The sequence below is a fragment of the Ovis aries genome, chromosome 1 (genome assembly GCF_016772045.2).
Source record: "Ovis aries strain OAR_USU_Benz2616 breed Rambouillet chromosome 1, ARS-UI_Ramb_v3.0, whole genome shotgun sequence".
Classification (NCBI taxonomy): domain Eukaryota; kingdom Metazoa; phylum Chordata; class Mammalia; order Artiodactyla; family Bovidae; genus Ovis; species Ovis aries.
In genome coordinates, this window is record NC_056054.1 from 204406517 (window position 1) to 204427648 (window position 21132).

The 21132-nt window shown below is 43.1% G+C and overlaps 1 protein-coding gene across 1 annotated transcript in view; it reads left to right on the top strand.

Moving 5' to 3' along the window:
* Positions 1 to 19435, top strand: part of KLHL6 (kelch like family member 6) — an 81909-nt gene extending 62474 nt beyond the window's left edge. The window contains exon 8 of the mRNA XM_004003107.6: positions 13015 to 19435. The gene's annotated coding sequence lies outside the window, so the exon portion shown is untranslated. The remainder of the gene's footprint in view (positions 1 to 13014) is intronic.
* The last annotated feature ends 1697 nt before the right edge of the window (positions 19436 to 21132 follow it).

Here is a 21132-nt window from a genome sequence, read left to right on the forward strand (position 1 = left end):
ATTCACCTGATTTATTATAGAATTCAATGATTTTAAGTGCACTTACAGAGTTGTGCAAACTTCACCAAAATCTAATTGTAGAACATTTTCACCACCCCCCCAAAAAACATGCCCATTTACAGTCACTGCCATTTCCACCCAGCCCTAGGCAACTGCTAGTCTACTTTTTTCCTCTATAGGTTTGCCTTTTCTTGACATTTCTTATAAGTGGATTAATATAGTATGTGGCCTTCTGTCTGGCTTCTTTGGCTTAGCATGTTTTCAGGGTTCCTGTGTATGTTGAAACACGTGTCAATGTTTCCTTCCTTCTTATAGCTGAAAAGTATTCTAATTTATGGAAATAGCATTTAGATTATTTCCACCTTTGGCTGTTAGGAATAATGCTGCTGCAAACACTTTCATGCAAGTTTCTGTGTGAAAATATATTTTCATTTCTCTTGAGTATAAACCTAGGAATGAAATTTCTGGGTCACATAGTAACACTATACTTAACATTCTGAGAAAACTGCCAAATTATTTTCCAAAGCTACTGTACCATTTTATTAGTACCTTCCCTTTAGCAATGAAAAAAGTTTCCAGATGGGAGCCTCCTGCCAACAGCCACGCTGAGCTGAGCTGTCTTTGACGTGGCCCTGCAGTCCTCCAGGCTTGAAATATCACAGCCATCCAACAGCTTTACTGGACTCACGACAGACCTTGAGCCAGGAGAGAGCCTAGCTGAGCTGCCCCTCAGAAACAGATAATATGGGAGTTCCCTGGTGGTCCAGTGGTTTGGACTTGGCACTTTCACAGCTGCGGCTCAGTTTCAATACCTGATCAGGAAACTAGGATCATGCAAGCGAGGCATGTAGCGCAGCACGCTCCCCCGCCCCCGCCCTGCCTACCCTCCCCCCACTGCAAAAAAAAAAAAAAAAGGAAAGAAGCCCAGATGGTAAATGTTCATTGTTTTAAGCTACTAAGGTGTAGGGAATTTGTTAGACAGCCTAAGATTACTAATATATGGGAAATGGCTAAGGGGTGGAGGGCAGAGGACAACCTGGCTCAGGGAGGTGCCTCCCACTGCCCCTCCCCCGCATGACTGCGGGGCATCCACAGGCACCCCCAGAGACACCTCTCTAGGGCGGTCATCCAGCCTGGGTCCCTTAGACCAGGAGCAGACAGTGAGGACAGAGGGATGGCAGTCTTGCTGGAAGGCTGTTAAGGAGGAACGGGGCAGCTGTGTCCTCGAGCACCCCTGTGTGAACTGAAGAGCTGCATCTCCAGGGCCCTGGTCTCAGTGCCCGGGACAGTGCCTGTTGCCAAGGACCCCAGAGGCACCTGCTGGGAGGCTGCGGGTGGGGCAGGGCCTGAGGCCCATTTTGCCACAGAATACCTGCAACTGGTCCCAGGTCAGGGACAGCGGGATGGGGAAAGGGAGGCGACAAGAGAACTGAAAGCCCTGAGGACAAGTTTCAGCCATTCCTCAGAGTAAGCGGCTCCTGGGGTGAAACGATGACTAGTGCTGAGCCCCTCTCTGCTGCCGGCCCTGCAGGACGGTGCGGGGAGGGGATTCAGTCACCCACCATCTCCTCAGAAGACCCTTGGAGGGAGAGTTTCTTCAGAGGCAAACCGCATCTGCCCTGGGTGAGCCCTCATGTGTCTCCCCTGGGCTCCGGCAGCAGGGATCGCATCCTATTCATCCAGCCTCCCCTGTGGCTCCTGGAAGGAACCCAGAATTATTGGAACCCAGAAGCCTTGAAGAATGTCCCTCAGTCAAAGCCACTGGTTGTGCAGGGGAGGAAAGGGGAACTCATAGGCAGTCTTTTGCAGTGTCTTCATTATTTCCATATTTAACCCCTTTCTCCTGGATCCACTGGCCATGGGCTCTATACTACTGAGAGTGTTGGGTACTAAGTCTTAATACCCAGGTGGCAGCGCTGAGGGGACCCCAGAATCGGTTGGGCAGGTCACAGGCAGTGAATGACTGAGAGGCTCATCGCCTGGGGTAGGAGCAGGGGCTTTGGATTCAGTCAGACCCAAGTGTGGTTTTGATTTTGTTCCTCACTTACTGGCTGTGTGATCTTGGGTAAGCAATTTAACCTCTCTGAGCATCAGTTTCCTTCTAAAACAGGAATACTACAGCCTGTTTTGCAGGATTGGTATGAGGATTAGCAAAAATGCATACAATTTAGAATATCTAGCAGCTCAAATGGAGAAGGCAATGGCAATCCACTCCAGTGGATTGGATTGATTTTCCAGTGCCTGGAATATCCCATGGACAGAGGAGCCTGGTAGCCTGTAGTCCATGAGGTTGTGAAGAGTCGGACACAACTGAGCTTTACTTTCACTTTTCACTTTCATGCATTGGAGAAGGAAATGGCAACCCACTCCAGTGTTCTTGCCTGGAGAATCCCAGGGATGGGGGAGCCTGGTGGGCTGCTGTCTCTGGGGTTGCACAGAGTCGGACACGACTGAAGCAACTTAGCAGCAGCAGTAGCAGCAGGAGCTCAAAAATAGCACCTGCTATCAGTTCAGTTCAGTTCAGTTCAGTCTCTCAGTCGTGTCTGACTCTTTGCGACCCCATGAACCGCAGCACACCAGGCTTCCCTGTCCATCCCCAACTCACAGAGTTACCCAAACTCATGTCTATTGAGTCGATGATGCCATCCAACCATCTCATCCTCTGTCGTCCCCTTCTCCTCCTGCTCTCAATCTTTCCCAGCATCAGGGTCTTTTCAAATGAGTCAGCTGTTTGCATCAGGTGGCCAAAGTATTGGAGTTTCAGCTTCAACATCAGTCCTTCCATTGAATATTCAGGACTGATTGCCTTTAGGATGGACTGTTTGGATCTCCTTGCAGCCCAACAGACTCTCAAGAGTCTTCTCCAACTCCTCAGTTCAAAAGCATCAGTTCTTCGGCGCTCAGCTTTCTTTATAGTCCAACTCTCACATCCATACATGACTACTGTGAAAACCATAGCCTTGACTAGATGGACCGTTGTTTGCAAAGTAATGTCTCTGCCTTTTAATATGCTGTCTAGACTGGTCATAACTTTCCTTCCAAGGAGTAAGTGTCTTTTAATTTCATAGCTGCAGTCACCATCTGCAATGATTTTAGAGCCCCCCAAAATAAAGTCTCTCACTGTTTCCCCATCTATTTTCCATGAAGTGATGGGACCAGATGCCATGATCTTAGTTTTCTGAATGTTGAGCTTTAAGCCAACTTTTTCACTCTCCTCTGCTTTTGAACTGTGGTGTTGGAGAAGACTCTTGAGAGTCCCTTGGACTGCAAGGAGATCCAACCAGTCCATTCTGAAGGAGATCAACCCTGGGATTTCTTTGGAAGGAATGATGCTGAAGCTGAAACTCCAGTACTTTGGCCACCTCATGCGAGGAGTTGACTCATTGGAAAAGACTCTGATGCTGGGAGGGATTGGGGGCAGGAGGAAAAGGGGAAACAGAGGATGACATGGCTGGATGGCATCACTGACTTGATGGACATGAGTCTGAGTGAACTTCGGGAGATGGTGATGGACAGGGAGGCCTGGTGTGCTGCGGTTCACGGGGTCGCAAAGAGTCGGACACGACTGAGCGACTGAACTGAGCTCCCACTTTCATCAAGAGGCTCTTTAGATCTTCTTCACTTTCTGCCATAAGGCTAGTGTCATCTGCATATCATATTTCTCCTGGAAATCTTGATTTCAGCTTGTGATTCATCCAGTCCAGCGTTTCTCATGATGTACTTTGCGTATAAGTTAAATAAGCAGGGTGACAATATACAGCCTCGACGTACTACTTTTTCTATTTGGAACCAATCTGTTGTTCCATGTCCAGTTCTAGCTCTTGCTTCCTGACCTGCATACAGGTTTCTCAAGAGGAATGTCAGGTGGTCTTGTATTCCCATCTCTTTAAGAATTTTCCACAGTTTATTGTGATCCACACAGTCAAAGGCTTTGGCATAGTCAATAAAGCAGAAATAGATGTTTTTCTGGAACTCTCTTGCTTTTTCCATGATCCAACAGATGTTGGGAATTTTATCTCTGGTTCCTCTGCCTTTTCTAAATCCAGCTTGAACATCTGGAAGTTCATAGTTCATATATTGCTGGAGCCTGGCTTGGAGAATTTTGAGCATTACTTCACTAGTGCATGAGATGAATGCAATTGTGTGGTAGTTTGAGCATTCTTTGGCATTGCCTTTCTTTGGGATTGGGATGAAAACTAACCTTTTCCAGTCCCATAGTCACTGCTGAGTTTTCCAAATTTGCTGGCATATTGAGTGCAGCACTTTCACAGCATCATCTTTTAGGATTTGAAATACCTCAGCTGGAATTCCATCACCTCCACTAGCTTTGTTCGTAGTGATGCTTCCTAAGGCCCACTTGACTTCACATTCCAGGATGGCTGGCTCTAGGTGAGTGATCACACCATTTTGATTATATGGGTCGTGAAGATCTTTTTTTGTACAGTTCTCCTGTGTATAATTACCACTTCTTAATATCTGCTGCTTCTGTTAGGTCCCTACCATTTCTGTCCTTTATTGAGCCATCTTTGCATGAAATGTTCCCTTGGTATCTCTAATTTTCTTGAAGAGATCTCTAGTCTTTCCCATTCTATTGTTTTCCTCTATTTCTTTGCCCTGATCACTGGGGAAGGCTTTCTTATCTCTCCTTGGTATTCTTTGGAGCTCTGCATTCAAATGGGTATATCTTTCCTTTTCTCCTTTGCTTTTCGCTTCTCTTCTTTTCACAGCTATTTGTAAGGCCTCCTCAGACATCATTGTTAATATTATAGTAATTGTAACACTAACAATGGCACTCCACTCCAGTACTCTTGCCTGGAAAATTCCATGGATGGAGGAGCTTGGTAGGCTGGAGTCCATGGGGTTGCTAAGAGTCAGACACGACTGAGCAACTTCCCTTTCACTTTTCACTTTCATGCATTGGAGAAGGAAATGGCAACCCACTCCAGTGTTCTTGCCTGGAGAATCCCAGGGACGGGGGAGCCTGGTGGGCTGTCGTCTATGGGGTTGCACAGAGTCGGACACGACTGAAGTGACTTAGCAGCAGCAGCAGCAGCAACACTAACTAGAGGGTCTCAGAACATCTCTGGATATTTCAATATATGCTACTATTCCTTAGTTTTGGAGGTAATCTTACTGCCATTGTTTTCATTCTGGACAGAAAGGAAATTCTCATAAACACCTAAGGGGAGAGAGCAGGTTATAACTGTCACGAACAGCCTTAGTAATAAAAGGAAAGGAAACACACACACACACAACCTCAAACCAAGAACACAGGTCCTTGCCAAGGATCCTGGTAACAAAAGGCAGTTGCATTCTTTGAAAATGAATGGAATGACTCTGGTCCCAGTCAACGTCTAGCGGTGTTCTGGGAAGACATAGCCCTGGTCTCGGGGACACTCCCAGTGCATGTGCCAGAATAAACCCAGTCTGCTGCAAAAGAAGTTCCAGATGAACGGGACTGATGGCCATGGAAATTTATGCTGATAAATCCTGGGGAGTATTCTCTCTTCTCTCAGCAGAACTTCTTCATTTAGATAGTTTTGGAGCTTAGAGTTTAAATATTATTGTTTTTGTTCTGCGTTGACAATTTGAATGAAATTTCTTCACTAGTGAATCTAATAGGGACTTTATTCAGATTTTAAAACACATTTTTGGTGAATTACAGACTTAGAAAACAAAATTAAAACCAGATTAATTAACTTGTTCTAAATTTGGCTTTTCCCTAGCTGTCCACTAGACGGCGAGATGGGACCACTCTAATCCCACTAGTTCAGAAGCGGCTCTTCCTACTATAGGATTAAAGTGAAACATGTATAATATCATATAAGAAATGAATCGCCAGTCCAGGTTCGATGCAGGATACAGGATGCTTGGGGCTGGTGCACTGGGATGACCCAGAGGGATGGTACGGGGAGGGAGGTGGGAGGCGGGTTCAGGATGGGGAGCACGTGTACACCCGTGGCGGATTCATGTTGATGTATGGCAAAACCAATACAATATTGTAAACTAATTAGCTTCCAATTAAAATAAATAAATTTAAATTTAAAAATTAATTAATTTTAAAAAAGGATTAAAGTGAGGAAACTATTTTTGTTTTGGTTTCATCTAAAACTTTTCTTTTGCGTTCAGAATAGATGCACAACTTTTTAAGGGCCCTTTCTAGCACTGAGTGCTAAATGGTATACTGTTTCCTGGTCTAAAGGCCTGAACCCCAGGTGTTCTCCTTTTATCTCTGAGGTACCAGTAGTGAAAGCTTACCCTAAATCAGGTGCTGTGCTAAGAGCTTCATCTTACTCATTCCTCAGAGAGAGACAAGAAAGTGTCATTTTCATTTTTTCACTTATGGACATTTTGTAGGTAAGTGCTTTGAGGTAAAAATTTCAAATGTGACTACCTCAACCAGGTGAAGAATCTGACTGAGAGAGTGAATGTAGGGAAGAGACCTCTTCTTGGGTGCTCAGGTTTTCACTCCTGGCAATGACATCTAAAGGGACAGGGCTATGTATTTTTGCACAAAGAGGCAGGAAACATCTGGATAAATGAATTAGCACAAAGCTTGACCCAGAAATGAAAACCAGAAGCTACGGGACAGAGGGGGCTGTGATTACAATTACCAGAAGCAAAGGGGTGCCTTCCTCTCCAGCCTGATTAAGAACCCAAGTAAGTCCATACTGTGTTCTTTATTCAGCATCTACAGGTGCCAGGCATGACGCTGCATGCCTTATGACTGAATGCTCATTTACTCCTCACAATTACCCTTTAATGCAGGTGTGCAGGTGGAAAGAAGCACAAGGCAAGTCTACTGTCATCAAGATTATTTTCTCAGTTTTCTCTCTGCAGTCAACATTCAGCTCAGGGAAGTGGTGACTAAAGTAGAAATATAATGGTCCTTCCCTTGCAGTGAAAATACTTCCATTGCTAAGTTACAGAAACTAGTCTCAGACAAGAAAAACAGTTTTTTCAGCCTGAGTATTCAAACTTTGGAGTTTTCTGGTGACCAGTCAGCATCTAAACAGAATTTGAAAACATTTCTAAGGCATTGGAGTCAATAGAGAAAAACCTTTGAAACATGGAGAGAAATCAACCTCATTCAGGTTGAGATTCACATAGACTATCTTTGTAAAAGTGTTTTCTCCTGTGATTTAGCTAAACTAAGAACTAGTTGAGTTTGCCCAGCTGGGAGAAAAATCAAGACTCAGAAAGGAATTTTCTCTAGGTGTTTTATTTACGAATTCATCCATTCAAGTTCAACTACTTCCTATTACAAAACCAGGTTAAATTTGGACTTTATAATTTTAAGGCCTAAGTCACATCATGGCATTTCTCTTCTCAAAACCCTCTAATGCCTCGGTGTGCTCAGTTGCTTAGTTGTGTCCAATTCTTTGCAGTCCCATGGACTGTAACCTGCCAGGCTCCTCTGCCCTCCAGTCTCCTCTGTCCATGGAATTTTACAGGCAGGAATACTGGAGTGGGTTGCCATTTCCTGCTCCAGGGGATCTTCCTGTCCCAGGGATTGAATCCCCATTTCTTGCATCTCCTGCTTTGGGTCTGTGTGCTCTCTTCTGTCTGACTCTTTGCAACTCCGTGGATTGTAGCCCACCAGCTTCCTCTCCATGGGATTTCCTAGGCAAGAATACTGGAGTGGGTTGCCATTTCCTCCTTCAGGGAGTATTTCTGACCTATGGATCTTCCCCGCCCAGGGATCGAACCCGCGACTCCTGCATTGCCAGGCATATTCTTTACCATTGAGGCACTAAGGAAGCCCAAAATGTCAAACAAACTTGGCTCACACAAAGATCAGGCTTGAACCTGCGACCTTGACGTTATTAGCACTGCACTCTAACCAACTAAGTTAACTGGCCAGGATCTCCTACATTGGCAGGCAGATTCTTTACCACTAGCACCACCTAGCAAGCCCCTTTAATGCCTCACCGCATCCCTAAAACCAAAGTTCTCCTAAAACCTTATGTAGTTTGGTTCCGCATTATCATATTTCTCTCTCTAACTTCATCTGGTTTCCTCCTTTCTATTTTAATACATCAACTCTACAGCTAAGAAGAGATTCCTCTCTGAATTTCCCCTACCTCTTTCAGTTTTCTCCATCAGGAGTCAGCAAGTACAACAAATACATTTGGGTGGACCAAATGCCCATTTTTGTACAGCCAACAAGAATGGTGTTTATATTTTTAAATGGTTCAAAAAAGCCTCCAGAAAACTGTTTCATGACATGAATATTATATGAAGTTCAAATTCTGGCATTGGTGAATAAAATTTTATTGGAACATAGCTGAGGCCATTTCAAGGGATCCCCAACACGTATTCTGAGCACAGAGGAGCCCTAGATATAGGAATTGTAGATATAGGAATTGTAGGGAAAAAAAAGGCTTTGCTAAGCCACATGTTTCCTTGTAACCTAGTGGATGGTCACCTGTTTTCTCCAAGAGAATTTTGATGTAGTCTCTCTATATATGTATTATATATGTATGTAAATAAGTATATAGATTATATTTAGTATAAAGAAGAACTATTAATCTTCATAATTTTACTATTAATAATCCTAGCAGGGTACCACTTTGGAGATTTTGGCATATTTACTTCTAGTCTTTTATATATAAATTTACACATATATAATTACTTCTAAGCTTAGCTGTGAATTTTATTTTTAAAATATTTATTATTTATTTGTTAATTTGACTACCTTGGGTCTTTGTTGCAGCATGCAGGATCTTTGACCTTCACTGTGTGTGGCTCAAGTGTTCTTTTGGTTGTGTTGTGACATGGGATCTCCTAGTTGTGGACTGTGGGATCTAGTTCCCTGATCAGGGATTGCACCAGGGCGCCCTGCATTGTGAGCATGGAATCTTAGCCACTGAACCAGCAGGGAAGTCCCTAAATTTTCATTAAATACTTTTATCTAGAAGAAAATACTAATTCTCACTCTCCTAGATATCCTCACTTCAAAATTACCTTTAAAATATCATTTTTAGCATAAATTATAGGATATAGATTTATTTTTGAAAATTTAGGTAGTAAAAATAAATAAGGAAAAATGAAATTGCCATCAGTCTCCTCACCCATAGACAAGCACCAGTAATATTTACTCACACATAAACATTCATATTTAATATCCAGTATCTCAAACCTCCTTCTAGGTTTCCTGGGTCTACCTCCAAAACTTCAGTAGATGCCAAACTCAGCAGACCCTGTATTAGGAGCTATGTTGAAAATCAGAAAGTAGAATGCCAAGTAAATCTACTTGGCAAAAAACCTCTAGCCAATGCTAAAATGACTGAAAACATGTTCAAATTTGTCTATCTCTCCTGAGTAAGAGGGAGAGACTTCATGACACAGATAGCCCAGAGGTTTCTCCAAAAATATACAGTCTACTGTACATGCTGTTTTTACAGCTTGCTTTCCCCACTCAGCAATATATCATGAACAGTTCCCCACTTAATGTTATCTTAATTCTTATAAAATGTGTTTTTTAATAGCTGTGGAATATTCCATTCTAAAGATAAAAACATACTTGGTTTAGTCCCCTCTACTAATGAACATTCAGGTTGTTTGTAAACTTTAATCTATTCTAATAATCATAAGCATCTTTGGGCATTATTTCCAATAATATAAATGTGGACTTGCTTGGTTCCCCTGTATGCAGACAGTAAGGAGTTGATGCATGTTTCCAAGATTCCTTAGAGCAAGGTTAAATCCTCACTTTAGCCTACCTACGTTATTATCATTTTACAAAAAATCCTTTGTCTGTTGAACAAACAAAGCAATTCTATCTCATTGATGTTATAACTTGAAGCTGGTTGATAACTAAGGAGATTGAACATATCTTCATATGCTTATTAGTCATTTCCACTTCTTTTGTGAACTGCCTATGTCCTTTGTCTTTTATTTATTAATGTGCAAGTGCTCATTTTACATCAAGGATACTAACCTTTTGTAATATGGGTGCATAATCAGTTGCTTCAGTCATGTCCGACTCTTTGTGACCCCATGGTCTGCAACCTGCCAGGCTCCTCTGTCTATGGGATTCTCCAGGAGAAAATACTGGAGTGGGTTGCCACGCCTTCCTCCAGGAGATCTTCCCGACCTAGTGATCAAACCCATGTCTCCTGTGGCTCCTGAACTGCAGGGAGATTCTTTACCGCTGAGCCACTGGGTGTATATGCTGTGAATATTTCCCTCAGCTTCCATTTATCTTGTAATTTTTTTTAATGGCGTACTCTATCATTATTTCTCCTTGTTTTATTCTTAGAAACTGCCCCCCCCCCATACCAACATACACACATCAAGATTCCATGAGGCAAATAGCCCAACCGTCTGTGTTTCTAATCACTATGCCCTACAGCCCTCCACAGAAGGTACAGACTTAGCTATTGCATCAACATTGCTCCTATGGGAAAGCCCAAGACCTTCAATACCAGGTGTACCAGACCCAGGGGTTGAAACCCCCATATAAGGCCTGCTCCCTCCTCACCAAACCCAGCATTAGGACTTCTGAAGGTACGATGACAGTAAAGATGGGGCTGTCAGAGGAGCACAAGGCCCTAAGTGAATGCCGTACCAAACATGCTCATAGATGCCCCTCATGGAGGGAAACAGAGGGTCACCTTCCTCACTCCCAGGCTGGTGAGATGGCTCCATGTATGAAACAGCTGCAGGCTATGTGATGGAAGCTTCCTGGGCGTCAGGCCTGAGCCAGCTCTGACTGTCTGCGTCACTCACTGGCTCCTCGCTGAACCTGTGCAGGTGGGTCTAGTGTCCTCCCTTTATAGACGAGGAAACCAAGGCCTAAGAGGCCCAGTCACCCCACACTGGCAGCAGCAGCGCCAGCGCAACCGAGGCTGGGCCTACTGGTGCCCAGCTGAGAGAGGAACTTGTCCCAAGGGCCAATTGGCGAGCTCAACAGCCCCAAGCCTCAGTTTCTTCACACTCTAGAATCCTGGCACATCTGACTGTGGTGATTAAGTAAGGCTAGGTCCTCTACTATCCCTCCTCACGCTGCGATCATTCTATAAATATATTTCTGTTTTTAAAAATTTGATGATGTGGTTTTTGGTCTAATCACACCTTGCTTGTCATTTCTCACAAGAAAAGAAGCAAAGGTCATAGGCCTTTCAGTTACTGTGTGACTGAATGCACAGTTAGGATGGCAAGGAGAAGGAATCGGCGTGGGCTGGAGAGGTCCTGGAGGTGAGATCTGAACTGTCCTCTCCTCTCTAAGAAGTGAGGACTTGCAGCAAGATGGGAGGGTGACCCAGGAAGGAGGAAACAGGGGCAGGGGCTAGGAGTCCTGGCTACACGCAGGGCCCTGTGGGAACCCGGCTGCTGGGGCAGGGTCTGGGTGGGGAGCGTGGGAGGCAGGGGGAGCCCAAATGCAGGAGATGGCCACTGTGCCAGGCGGTGGTGGGACCCAGGGAAAGGTGCAGGAGTCTGAGCTGGCCAACAGGGCAGGGAATGTCAGGAGCCTGTTTCATTCAGCACAGAGTAGGTCCTGAGGCTTCAGACTTACAAAAACAGGCTCTTAGTTTCACATCCTTCTTCTGTTTGATTAGATGTTCCATTAATGCTTAATAAATTCCCAGACTTTAATACTGTAAATAGTAACAACATGAAACACTATGGATCCATACAATGACTGTGTTGAAATCATTGTGTTTTTTTAAAAATTAATTTATTTTAATTGGAGGCTAATTACTTTACAATATTTTACATTACTTTGCCAACAAAGGTCCATCTAGTCAAGGCTATGGTTTTTCCAGTAGTCATGTATGGATGTGAGAGTTGGACTGTGAAGAAAGCTGAGTGCCAAAGAATTGATGCTTTTGAACTGTGGTGTTGGAGAAAACTCTTGAGAGTCCCTTGGACTGCAAGGAGATCCAACCAGTCCATTCTAAAGGAGATTAGTCCTGGGTGTTCTTTGTAAGGAATGATGCTAAAGCTGAAACTCTAGTACTTTGGCCACCTCATGCAAAGAGTTGACTCATTGGAAAAGATTCTGATGCTGGGAGGGATTGGGGGCAAGAGGAAAAAGGGGACAACAGAGGATGAGATGACTGGATGGCATCACCGACTTGATGGACCTAAGTTTGAGTAAACTCCGGGAGTTGGTGAAGGAAAGGGAGGCCTGGCGTGCTGCAATTCATGAGGTCGCAAAGAGTTGGACATGACTGAGCGACTGAACTGAACTGAGTGGGTTTTTGCCATACATTGACATGAATCAGCTATGGGTGTACATGTGTTTCTCATCCTGAACCCCCCTCCCACCTCCCTCCCCATCCCATCCCTCAGGGTCATCCCAGTGCACCAGCCCTGAGCACCTTGTCTCATGCATTGAACCTGGACTGGCAATCTGTTTCACACTTTTTTTAAGCATTAATTTAGCAGTCTGATGAAATAGACACTCTCCTGGTTTTAAGGAAGTTTTAACACTTGAGAATTTTGCTCAGTGGCCAAACTTCCATCTGCTCCTTCGTCTCTCCTGTGTCTGTTTCTGGTCTCTGTGATCACTTGATTTGTCTTCTATTTCTAACATTTTCTTTTTTCCATAAGAACTATTTCAACTGCTTTATGGGAGTAGGTAGAACACAAGTAAATTATTACTGAAATTTCCCTAGATATATGGTCTTTAATGTCTCATTATACTGAATAATGAAAAAAATAGGCCTTCATACATAAAACCTTTTGGATACAGAATCTGAAGTCCTTTGTACACCCAACTTATTAAACCTAATTCAAGTTAACAATCCCTGCGTTTGTAGGTATAGCATTTTAAGGATTAAAAATGTGGGAATTTTTTTTTGGTTAATGTGTGTTATTTTATTTGAGCTACTAAATTCCTGACAGTGAGCTCTCTTTTTTTTCATCTCAAATACCTGGTACGGTACCTATGGTGTAGGTAGGTTTCCAACAAATTCTTACTGAAAGAATGAATGAATGAAGTCAGAAATGACAATTCTGTGAACAGAAATATGTACTAATCATTATTCTGTTTCACTGAGGAAGAAGCAGTGTTGTGCTGGAGTCGTGATGACACAGGCTGGGACCCAGGACCCGTTACTACAGTGCTTGCACCTGAACAGACATCTCTGTGCAACAGAACACAAACTGTATGGGACTAAAACCAACTGCACGCACATGCGGCTGGGGCAAATTATGAACAATAGATACAAAGAAGGCCAAAACCCAGTTGTCACTTCCGAGGTGACAGGAGCAAGGGTACTATGTATGATCCCTGCACACGCAGTGTGGCCAACAGCGTGGGAAGACCACCCAAGCCACCTCTCTGCTGAATCCACTTATCTGCCCCTACTCTCACCTCATTTAAGGAAACAGCTCATCCCCCTGCCGCCCACCACACTCAGGGAGTGAGCAAGAGTACCTCTTGTTTTTGTTCCCTCCTGCTGCAGCACAAATACCAATAAAGCCTTGCCCAAATTCCTTCTCTGACCTCTAATCAATTTATACTGATTGCAGAGACCAAGGACCCTGGTTGCTAACAATGGCACTTATTTCTTTCATTAAGTGACTTCACCTTGGCAGCTTGATACTGGCCACGGTGGAAGTATTTACACCAAGAAAGTCAGCAAAGACTAAGTCAGTAGCCCCTTCCCCTCCATCCCTTGAGAGCCAGTTTTAAAATATTTGCCAACACACCATTGAAATCAGGATTTGGACTAGTTAAGTGATTTGATTGAGGTTAAAGTGCTGGCTGAGAAGTTGAATCCAGGCTCCTGGCTCTAAGACCAGAGGCCACTAGGGAAATTGATGAGTCAAGGACGAAAGAGCAGCCAGTTTCTGACTCTGCAGCACAGCTCCACAAGTGACAGAAACTGTATCTCCAGGACGTGGAACACAGCAGGCCCTTTTATAGCAATGGTGATGGACAAAGCATGAAGCCCTAAGTTCCTTAAAGTACCATAATGCTCTACAATCCTTATACCACCAGTTCCCTTAGTAAAGACTCAGGGCTTGTCTTTGCCTATTTGTTCATTTGGCATTTCACTGCCTTTATTTTTCCATGTCAGTGAATAGAAACCTACCCTGTATGTATCTTGTGAAGAAAGTAATGGTTTATGTAGGTGTGGATTTTGTGGCTGGACATAGTTGGCAGGTCTCAAGTACCCAATAGTGAGAAATGGTGACTAACCCAAGTTTCTGCTCGGTCCCACCTCCATGCTAAGTTGGAATTTAAAGTCTTTGAACTAAGGCTGAATCAAGAACTATTCTCTGAATATATTCTTTGTGGAGGGATACCCCAAGTATCTTTGCCCATGATGTGAGCTAAAGTTTCAAAGCTTATGTTACAGTCACAAAACATGAGAAGACAGCTATTCAGTAGTTCCACCCCCCACCCCCACCACCGCCGCCCCTGGCCCATGGAGGAGATAAACAAATTGGAAGCCCTCAAATTTGAATTGATAAGTGATATAACAACTGAGAGAACACATAATTTTCCACACATAAAATGAGGGTGATAAATTCATACTTTAGATTGTTCCCTTCCTTCTTAGGCAGATAGGATAAGCTATTACCATGAACTGGAAACATTTATATCATTAACAAGATTAATGAAACATTTATACCATTAACAGTAAGCATATATGCTTCTCAGCATTACTTGCTACAATGTGTTTCCTGAGAAAAATCTACGAAGTTGAAATTATAAGCTTTCCAATAAGTTTTGGGTGATTTGTGACTTCTGGTAACATGTTCATTTGGCTCCTGTACTGGTTTTAGCAGGGGAAAATTTGTTTAATGAGGAGTAGATCACCAGAAGAAGCCAATGGGGGGAAAAACCTTAGACTATAGGAATCTATGTAGTATTAATAATTTACAGATAATTTTATATTTATTTTTCCATCCCTGGACAAGGGCCAAGAATTGTCCTACCATGAAACTTGAAAGACTAAAAGTAGAAGGTAGAAAGTAGTAAAACTGATTTTTACTGTGGCTTCCAAGAGAAGTTCATAGCTTTTAAACCTGCCACTTTAATCTTTAATACTGATGATTCATCAGATATTTTGAATATCAGATTGATTTTTTCATGAAAACGACAGTTCTTTTTTCTAATTCATATGAAACTTTCCAAACTAGAATAAGAGGCCTATAATTTGAGAGTGTTTCCATAGAGATGATATACAGCCATTCAGAAGGGCAGCTTTCATTAGAGTCCTTTATTTCCCCAACAAGGAGGAACCTGGCATCACAGTGGGATGATTAAATGACTCAGTGTTTTCTTGACAGTCATATAATATCTCTTGATTCCAGTCCCCTTGTCTTCCCTTTGGATTACATTAGTGCCTTTATGGAATTTGGGGTCTGTTTTCGTTTGGGCCACGATCACAGTACAGTAGGAGAATACTTTGGATCCCTCTAGTGGTCGCTTTTTCAAATTGCAGTTCTCTGCTCAAAGGTTTATGGAATTTAGTGGGTTACCATCAAAACAAAAATTTTTTAAGTGAAAATATGTATTGCATTAGTAAGTGTAAATGTTTCTTGGTGAAACTTTGTTTCTTTTATGCATATATTAATTCAGAGTCAAGATCACTTTCCAGTCAGCAATGTTTAGCACCAGTGGGCTGCCTACAGCAGGATGGGATTAGGGTGAGGGCAGCTAGGCAGGGCTAAGTTAGTGTGGAGTTGGAGCCTGTCTCTGTTTTAAAACTTTGATGTTTTGTTCACCATGGATTTTTTGCGTTGTTTTTGATTTTTTAAAAAGTCCTGCTTTAAAATATTAGTTAGATTAGAATGAGTGGAGGCCAGTCACACTGCACTGAGCACTCTGCCCACAGCTGGATGTCGCCATGTGTGGTGGTGCTCTCTGCCTGGTGCGTTACGTTTCTCCAGCAGCCCAGAAGGTGTTTAGAGAAGATGGGAATGACCCAGGGTCTGGGGTTGCTGGGGTGGAAGGACAGGAACGAGGCAGAAGAGGGCAAAGGTGCCAGGTGACCCTGCATCTGAGACAGGGAGGTGGGTAGAAGAAGAGTCAGGAGGTGGCTGGATGGGCCAGGGGTGTTAGGGGGCAGGTAGGGGGTGGGCAGAGGATTCCAGATGAATGTTTAGAGGTTGTGGTTGAAGAGGGAGTGGACTGGACTTTGAAATTTCAAAAGAAATGCAGTTCTAAGTGAAGCCACATAAACGACTTTTCCTGCTGATAAGTTGTCTTCAGTGTGTGGGAGGGAGTGTGAACAAACATCTTTACCATAAAACAAGGGCTCCTTGGACTTCTGAGTGTCACATGTCTACTAGGTAGGATGTAGAAATACAGTTTCTCCAAGATTGGATGTTGTTAATGTATTACAATGATGGTCAGAAATAGTGGTTAAGAAACAAATAGATGGATACAAAAATATGCACATTTTTGAATTCAAACCCATTGGCTTTCTCTAGTTAACATTACTCTGGTCTAGATTTAGTGCTGCTGCTTTTCCTGGAAGATGCTTTCCCCAACCCCACCCACATCCAACCTTGAGAGCCCCTCGGGCTCCCAGCACATCTCTCACTGTTTGCTCCAGGTCTGTCTTCCCACTTGAGCTCCATGACAGGCCTTGTCTGCCCTGACTTCCAACTGTTTCCCTTGACCTTTGTTACCCCATCTTAACTTTCTGATGAACCAGCCCTTTAAAATAGTTCCTCTTGTTTTGACTTGTCCCTCTTCTTCCCCTGAGTTGACTGTTCCTCCACGCCTTTGCTCAGCTCTCCCTCCTCCAGAGTTAACCTGTGTTCATAGCCGCCTTCGTCTTTACCATCAGGGTGTCCACCCGACCTCCAGTGCTGTCTGCCTCCAAACTCAGACCACCTGCTTTCTTTCCAACACCTCTGTCAACACAGCCTAAAAGCTAGCCTGTTCCCTCCTCACTCCTGACTCACGAAACCAGTTTTCTCACTTTTGTTAGTAATGCTTTGTCAACAGGAATAATCAGCAATCTATAATAGGAATAGAAAGGAGTTTTATTTGAGCAAAGGAAAGTTTGAGTTTTAATTTTAGTTTTAATTGAGCAAAAATTAGTTTTATTTGAGAATTGTGTTTCTCAAGCCATTCCTCTGATGGGGAATCATCAGGAAAGACAGACTCCTAAATTTAAGATTGCAGCAGTCAGACACAGCTGGCCTAATCACACTGATACTCATCCACTCTTACTCACGTTTTGTAATTCCAGTTCACTTCCCTGACTACTTGAACCCCCACCCACTGCCCCTCCCTGCTCCCTCATTCTCTCTTTAAAAGCACCCTGTCACCTCTGCACAAATCAAGGTGGAGCTCAGCTCATCCCTTTTGTTATTATTGTTATTGAATAAAACCTGTGTCCACTGCTTTAACTAAAACCTGGCTTTATTTGTGACACCTGAAACAAAAGATTGCTCCTCCTTCTGAGACTATCTAAGTCCTGTTGATCCTCAAGCACTTCTGAAATTCTATGATCCATTCAACCCTCTCTGAGTTCTGATCCTCAGGACACCCCTACTGGGCCTGCTATTGGTGGTGCCCAAGTTAACCCTGACCCACCTGTACCTTACAGGGATGTATTGGGTTTTTTTCCTGTGATTTTGTCTTGACTCCAATTACTTGTGTCCAATATTTGAGGGTGACCACTATTGGTCTGTTATTTTCCTTTGTGTCTAGTATAAGTACTTACATAGAAAGTACTCAAATACTTACAGGATGAATTGAAATACTGGAAATTGCCGTAGTTTAACTATAGACTAAAATGCAGTCAGTCTTTGTCATCTTAATTACAATTTTAACCAATATAGTTTGTTCTGACTATATATTATGGTCACAAACGTAGACTCAACAAAGAAATGAGTTATCAGCAGGTGTGAGGTAGAATAAATGAGAGGCGACTGTAGGTAAACTACTTTTGTCCAGAAAAGGTTAAAGGACTCCCTTGTATATTTTTGAACAGTTGTGAGTTTCCCGGAGTTGGGGTGGGGTCTACCATCTGTTTCCTCAAATTCCTTTACAAATTTCCTCTTCTTTATCCTTCTGATGACTGTCCCCTATTTAAAAAGAGGATATAAATTTGTCTCCAGTCCAAACACAGATAAACCCAAGTTATGTTCCAGATATTTGGATATTTTCATCTATTCTCTATTTTCTTTCCTGTTTCCTATTTTCATCAGTCTCTGAAGTCACGTGTAATTTTTATACCCCCTCAGTAACAGTACATTGACATTCATCCCCAATTTGCAGATTAAACCACCAAATCAGCGTGTAGGGAGGGGTGCCTGAGGTCACATGATAACCAGGTAGCCCTAAACCAGGTAACCCTGGAGTTTCCAACCTGCTGATTGGTCACGTAGCCGCATTTCGGGCGCAAAGGAAGCTGCTCCCACAGCATTCTCTTGTGGAGAGTCGCTGAGCTCATACTCATTGTTGGGATCTCTTTGTTTCCTGTAAGCTCAGCATTTTCTTTTTCCAGGTCAGGCAGGCTTGTGGGCCTCCCTCCAGTTCCCTCCCCTGCAGTTTGAATAGGAAACTAGAGGATGTACCCTAGAGAAGATTTAGGACCATGTGAACAGGAAGGGCGGGCCTTGATTGCCTGTTGGTGGTTTCCAGCAGCAAAGCCTGGCCTGGGGAAATGTCATTTAGTTGTAACAAGTGAATTCAGATCCTGGTGTTTTTGGGGGGTAGCAAATTACACTCAGAGACTGATACTGTCTTAATCAGTAGTTTAATTAACACGCACTCATGACGGGATTTATAATTTCACCAGACAATGGCATATAGGATAACAACTCTTAATAAGCCAATAAAGAAAGAAACACTCCTAACAAATGAAAGATTAATTACACTATTGTTGCAGGCAAAGTGGGATGACGAAATCCAAATTCAGTTGAGGTATACCTTTTCTCTGAGGTTAGTTCTCAAGAGAGTGGGCTTAACCAATTGAGAGCTGAGGCCCAGCTACCTGTGAACCTAAAGTGAAAAGTCCCAAGTTGCTATAGCAGGTTGGAGAGAATGAGGGCGGGGGTATTACAGGCAAGATGATCTTGACTGGGCACTTCAAGCTTTCCCCACTACGGTTAAGAGTGGTCTTTATCACGTCAGGAGTCAAAACCCCAAGGTCTTGATGAAATAAAATTATTTTAAGCCAGGACAAGAAAAAACAATTCAAACATAACATTCTCTCCCTGCCTCTTTCTGCTATTAGCTCCTTCCTTTTCATGTGCGTTGGCAACTGCATTGTACATTAACCAGATCTCCTTAGAAGACACAAGAATGCCTGCTTTACCAAAAAGACCAATTTTCTCGTGGTGCCAGCAAGGTAACTCCTTAGGAGAAAATATTCCTTTTTAAAAAAAATCCTGTAAGGAGTCACGATCACCCACTATTCCCCTTGTATGTGCAGATGTGGAATATGTAAACTGTCAATTTGTCACTTTGTTAAAAAATAAAATAAAAAACCCTTTGTTTTGAAAAGTGTGCAACTGTACTTTCACACACTTGAAACAAGTGTGCTTTCACACAGGTGAAACAAGTCAGTTCTTAGAGTTTTATGAAAGACTGTATCCTCAAGTCATCTTAGATAAAATTTTCTACTGCTTTTTAGATCAACTCTTGGCTAATTTTTTGTCGACAGTCTTCAGAGAGCTGGATCAGCAAAGGTTAGCTTTGCCTAAATCAGAACTTTCAGATTTTCCAGACACAATCTGGGTACTTATAGCACAAATGTCCTCTCATCTTAGCTACTTCTTCATGTGTTTATGCTAATAACCCCTCAGTTCAGCTCCTCTGCTGAAAGGCAATACCGAAGAATGTTCAAACTGCTGCACAACTGCACTCATCTCACACACTAGCAAAGTAATGTTCAAAATTCTCCAAGCCAGGCTTCAACAGTACTTGAACTGTGAACTTCCAGATGTTCAAGTTGGATTTAGAAAAGGCAGAGGAGCCAGAGATCAAATTGCCATCTTTTGGATCATTGAAAAAGCACAAGAGTTCCAGAAAAACATCTACTTCTGCTTTATTGACAACACCAAAGCCTTTGAATCTGTGGATCACAATAAACTATGGAAAATTCTTAAAGAGATGGGAATACCAGGCTACCTGACCTGCCTCCTGAGAAATCTGTATGAAGGTCAAGAAGCAACAGTTAGCACTGGACATGGAACAACAGACTGGTTTCAAATTGGGAAAGGAGTATATCAAGGTTGTATATTGTCACCCTGCTTATTTAACTTATATGCAGAGTACATCACACGAAATGCCAGGCTGGATGAAGCACGAGCAGGAATCAAGGTTGCCAGGAGAAATATCAATAACCTCAGATATGCAGATGATACCACCCTTATGGAAGAAAGTAAAGAAGAACTAAAGAGCCTCTTGATGGAAAAGAAAGAGGAGAGTGGAAAAGTTGGCTTAAAACTTAACACTCAGCAAACTAAGATCATGGCATCTGGTCCCATAGTTCATGACAAATAGATGGGGAAATAATGGAGACAGTGACAGAATTTATTTTTCTGGGCTCCAAAATCATTGCAGATGGTGACTGCAGCCATGAAATTAAAAGATGCTTGCTCCTTGGAGGAAAAGCTATGACCAACATAGACAGCATATTAAAAAGCAGAGATATTACTTTGCCAACAAAAGTCTGTCTAGTCAAAGCTATGGTTTTTCTAGTAGTCATGTATGGATGTGAGAGTTGGACTATAAAGAAAGCTGAGAGCCAAAGAGTTGATGCTTTTGAACTGTGGTGTTGGAGAAGACTCTTGAGAGTCCCTTGGACTGCAAGGAGATCTAACCAGTCCATCCTAAAGGAAATCAGTCCTGAATATTCATTGGAAGGACTGATGCTGATGCTGAAACTCCAGTGCTTTGGCCACCTGATGGGAAGAACTGACTCATTTGAAAAGACCCTAATGCTGGGAAAGTTTGAAGGTGGGAGGAGAAGGGGATGACAGAGGATGAGATGGTTGGATGGCATCACCGACTCGATGGACATGAGTTTGAGTAAGTTCTGGGAGTTGGTGATGGATGGGGAAGCCTGGTGTGCTCCAGGCCATGGGGTCGCAATGAGTTGGACATGACTGAGTGACTGAACTGAACTGAACTCAGCCCCTATCCAGCTGATCTCTCTGTGTGCTCCTTAACCCACAGGTGAGATGATGACACCATGA